A 5,436-nucleotide genomic window follows, 5' to 3' on the forward strand; every position below is an offset into this window, starting at 1 on the left:
CACTTCTTCAAATCTGTATTGTTTGTCATCCTTTGAGGCAACACCCTCACTTTATGATCTTTTGTGTGCTCACCTTTATAGAACTCACCTCCTTTGACAATATCACTTCTTTTCCAAACTCTTGTTATGTCTTCTGGAACTCAGCCCTACACACTGGCTACCTGGACATTTCTTTACTTCATTACATTCATACAAACTGGACTTTTTCCAAATCACTTCTTCTGAAGGTCTCCTAACACAGATATGGGTTCATCGAATTTATCTATAAATAATGAGTTACTTGTGACTTCAGCATCTAGAGGACTAGATTTCAATCATGTGTTCATAAATACTCCAAGCTTTCATTGCCTCTTTATTTTTATTTTACCTATTGGGTGAACTCACTACCATAGGTGACTGTAACTCTCCATGTTTTCCCTGCCTACATGGAAATCAGAAAACTGCAGCCCGTTCAAGGTGTTAAGAAAAATTTTTTCATGTCTAAATATTTGTTTAAAAAGCCAAGAAAAATATATGAAAGAGACCATATGTAATGCACAAAGCCTAAAATATTTGCTACCTGGCCCACTTTAACAACCAAAACATGATCCATCTCCCCTCGCATGGTTCCCTCTTGTAATAGAGGACACGTTTGTCCCCCTCGCTAGTGAAAGTTTTGCCACCAGTGCTCTTGACTCATCCTTTCCTGCTATGGTGGACGTATGCCTTTTGTTTCTACCATCCTTTCCTTTGGGGAAACACCTCTACCCATTTTGTGTTATCTTTCCCAGTCTACATGGCTTGAAAAGTGAAAGTGTTAGTTGCTCAGCTATGTCTGACTCTTTTTGACCCCATGGATGATAACCTGCCAGGGTCCTCTGTCCATGGAATTCTCCAGGCAGGAATACTGGAGTGGGTAACCATTCCCTTCTCCAGGGCATCTTCCCAACCCAGAGATAGAACCTGGGTCTCCTGCATTACAGGCAAATTCTTTACTGTCTGAGCCATTAGGGAAGCCTCTATATGACTTAAATTGGAATAATTATCACCACACCCCTCTTCCTCTAGCCCCATAGATAGGCACATGATTGAGCCTTGGATGCTTAGAACATTTCAACTCCATATTTACAGAAGTTGATTCTGAAAAAGGCATCTGATCAAAGCTGGGTCTGGAGACATTCCAGGAGTTGTTCTGGAATAAGATGCTTACACTGAGTCCACTCCAGAGAAACGTCCCCAACAATGGGTCCTGCTGCCTGGTCAATAGAATAGACTGAATTCTATTCAGAAGCAAAGGAAAGCTTTGTTGTTTGACCAAAGAATGGAGAGGGGCAAGCTCTCACTCTAGAGCACATGCTGTCCTGGACAGATCAGGAGTGGGGCTACTTTATAGGGTTCACAGCAGAGGAGAGGGTATGGAGTTCTGGCAGGTTGGTTGTGGCTCCAGATAACAGTGCTGAGTGCACGGTCTGTGTACACAGCCTGCTGCTGCCATCTGGAATTGTGGAGCTGTGTACAGCCTCAGGTTGAGACCTCTGCACCCAGCCCCACATGAGTAAGTGAAACTGGATGAAGCACAAAAGAAAGGGGAGAAAAAAAGGGTCAGACTTTTTTATCCAGATCCTATTTTTATTTCCCAGGAATTGTTAGTGGGCTTTGCTGGGACAAAACTTGTCATATCTCCCCAAGAGGTATTTATTTACCTTCCAAAGGTAAGAACCCAGCATCCTTCCTATTCTTCCCTGAAGGACAGTTTGTATACATTAGGGAGAAGAATTTTTTCTCACTGTCTCACAAAGGGAGGACGGGGAGGGGACAGCTGTTCCTCTTCTTGATAAACTCTCAAGATTCCTTGGGTTCTTCATCTATAGCACAGATCCCAATTAGTATGAGGTGACATCTGCTCTTAGCGAATCAGCTTAGAAGGGAGAAACGTTGTGGCCAGGGGAGCTGATACGGTTTTTACTGTGTTTTTAGTTGCCAAGTTGTGTCTGACTCTTTGTGACCCATGGTCTGTAGCCCACCAGGCCCCTCAGTCCATGGGGATTTCCCAGGCAAGAATACTGGAGTGGGCTGTCATTTCCATCTCCAAGGGATCTTCAGCCTGCATCGCCTGCAATGGCAGGCAGATTCTTTGCCACTGAGCCACTAGGGAAGCCCAGTTTTTACTATAAATATGTATAAATAGTTTGTCCTGTCCCAGAAATCCTGAATCTAACTCTCAGGATAATATGGACAATAAAAATATTAAAACACATCAATATTTACAAGCCTAATTTCTATGTTCACAAATAGACTATAATGTCCTTGAACTTAGGGATTATTGTGATGTATTACAGTATTCCCAGTGCGTGACAGAATGTTCAGTTCAGTTCAGTTCAGCCGCTCAGTTGTGTCCGACTCTTTGTGACCCCATGGACCTGCAGCATGCCAGGCCTCCCTGTCCATCACCAACTTTCGGAGTTTACTCAAACTCATGCCCATTGAGTCAGTGATGCCATCCAACCATCTCATCCTCTTTTGTCCCCTTCTCCTCCCACCTTCAATCGTTCCCAGCATCAGGGGCTTTTCCAATGAGTCAGTTCTTCACATCAGGTGGCCAAAGTATTGGAGTTTCAGCTTCAGCATCAGTCCTTCCAGTGAATATTCAGGACTGATTTCCTTTAGGATGGCCTAGTTGGGTCTCCTTGCAGCCCAAGGGACTCTCAAGAGTCTTCTCCAACACCACAGTTCAAAAGCATCAATTCTTCGGCACTCAGCTTTCTTCACAGTCCAACTCTCACAGCCATAGATGACCACTGGAAAAACCATAGCCTTGACTAGACGGACCTTTGTTAGCAATGTCTCTGCTTTTGAATATGCTATCTAGGTTGGTCATAACTTTCCTTCCAAGGACTAAGCGTCTTTTAATTTCATGGCTGCAATCACCATCTGTAGTGATTTTGGAGCCCAAAAAAATAAAGTCTGACACTGTTTCCACTGTTTCCCCATCGATTTCCCATGAAGTGATGGGATCAGATGCCATGATCTTCGTTTTCTGAATGTTGAGCTTTAAGCCAACTTTTTCACTCTCCTCTTTCACTTTCATCAAGAGGCTCTTTAGTTCTTCTTTACTTTCTGCCATAAGGGTGGTGTCATCTGCATATCTGAGGTTATTGATATTTCTCCCAGCAATCTTGATTCCAGCTTATGCTTCCTCCAGCCCAGCGTTTCTCATGATGTACTCTGCATATAAGTTAAATAAGCACAGTGACCATATACAGCCTTGACGTACTCCTTTTCCTATTTGGAACCAGTCTGTTGTTCCATGTCCAGTTCTAACTGTTGCTTCCTGACCTGCATGGCAGCATGTGGTGCTTAACAAATATTTGTTGATTGCTTGTTGAATAAATTAGACATTGCCTCAATGTCTAAAGAATGATTAAGTTTCATTCAGTTGAAAGTCTGAGTTGGATTAACATTTCAAGCTTCTAATGTATCTGCAAGTAGGTAGGAACTTCTGATAATATTGTCTGAAGAAATCCAGTGGCCCACAGCTGGTCAGTTAGGCTCTGTGTGATGAGGTCAGTGGCAGTGTCCCTCTGCCTTGTAGATTAGCTATGCTAAACTGTTCTTTCTCAAAGAAGAAATGTATTCTCCAGCGTGAAGGCTCAGGTGTATAGAGTGCCTTGAATCAAACTCCAGCTCTGTCCCATGATAGGGGCAACTTACTGGACTGCTTTGTGGCCCAGTTTCCTATGTATAAATGGAGTAGGATAATAATACCACAGATGCTGTGAGGATAAAAGGACTGCATTTATGCAAAGGAGTTAATGATGAGTTGTTGTGAGGGAAAATGGGTTGGTTAATGTAAAATCCTTAGAAAAATATCTGCTGCATAATAAATTCTATAGAGTTTTCTTTTTTGCCTACTTATTGTTCAATTTAAAGCTTCCCAGCTGGTGCAGTGGTAAAGAATCTGCCTGCCAATGCAGGAAATGCAAGAGAAGCAGGCTCAATCCTTATGTTGGGAAGATCCACTGAAGTAGGACATGGGAACCCACTCCAATATTATTGCCTGGAAAATTCCATGGACAGAGGAGTGGGGCAGGCTACAGTCCATGGGGTTGCAAAGAGTTGGACATGACTGAGTACACAGACACATACACACACACACACACACACACACACACACACACACACACACACACCATAGACAAATATACCTTCTCGGGGAGTTAAATATTCACCATGATAAAGGAATTTGGATTCTTGATATCGTTGACCAGTCATATCATGAGTGCAAAATACAAAAGATTGTTTTTTCAGGGCTTCCCTGGTGGCTCAGATGGTAAAGAATATGCCGGCAATGCAGGAGACCCGGATTTGATCCCCAGGTTGGGAAGATCCCCTGGAGAAGGAAATGACAACCCACTCCAGTATTCTTGCCTGGAGAATCCCATGGACAGAGGAACCTGGTGGGCTACCGTCCATGGGGTCACAAAGAGTCAGACACAGCTGAGCAACTGGCACCTTAATTTTTCAATGTTCAATTTAAAAGGACTCAGAGAAGAACAAGTATATGAAACCAGTTTTTCTTCTAATACATGAAATAAATATTTTCAGCCAATGGGAATAATAGTTTGAAAGACCAAGTCAATATTGTAACCAGTAGATGAAATTGTTTCTTCAAGTTCAGTCCCTAGTTTTATTCCTAGGGTAAAAGTTTTATCCCTAAAATAATTTCTCCCAAATTAGTATAATCCTGCTTGTAACTATCTGGACCAGGTAAAAATAAGACTCATAGCTGACTCTATACAGAATGCAGGATATATTTTCAGTTACAAAAAAAACTATTATTGTCAGACGTTCCAGGAAAAATATAAGAAAATATTTTCTACTTTCCAATAGGCCAGAGAACTGTTTTCAAAACCTTTTTTAAAAATGTGCTTGCTTTTGTTATCATTTGGAATTCTGGTTTCACAAGATGAAATATGATATTTAGAAGGGGAAAGAGGCTGCCTGGGGAACAACTGAAGCCGAATTGTTATTTTTTTGGTTTAAGTCTCTTTTCATCCATTCGATGAACAATTATTGAGAGTGTGCTTCGGGCACAGTGCTGTGTGCTTGTTTATATGTGCAGTGAGCCAGTCTCTTCTCCATATTCTGGGAGGAACAGTCTTGTGCAGAGCTCTCAAAGAGACCCACAAAAGTTAATGGATCTCATTAGCTAGCACATGGCAACACCATCCAGCCAGGTTTTGGTTGGGCAGCATTCCTAAAGAGGTCAAGGTCTGGGTTTGATCTCTACCTGAACCCAGATTTTAGCCTCACTCAGCAATTTCAGGTCAACAGACCATACTTTGACCCCCAAAATCTAATCCCAGTGTCATAATCAGGCAATAGGGTATATTGGGGCAAATTTGTTACTATCAGTGATACTGCACGCTCATACTGTATGACCGCATATCTGAAGAA

Source organism: Bubalus kerabau, chromosome 8, assembly GCF_029407905.1.
Source record: "Bubalus kerabau isolate K-KA32 ecotype Philippines breed swamp buffalo chromosome 8, PCC_UOA_SB_1v2, whole genome shotgun sequence".
In the NCBI taxonomy this organism is placed as follows: Eukaryota; Metazoa; Chordata; class Mammalia; order Artiodactyla; family Bovidae; genus Bubalus; species Bubalus kerabau.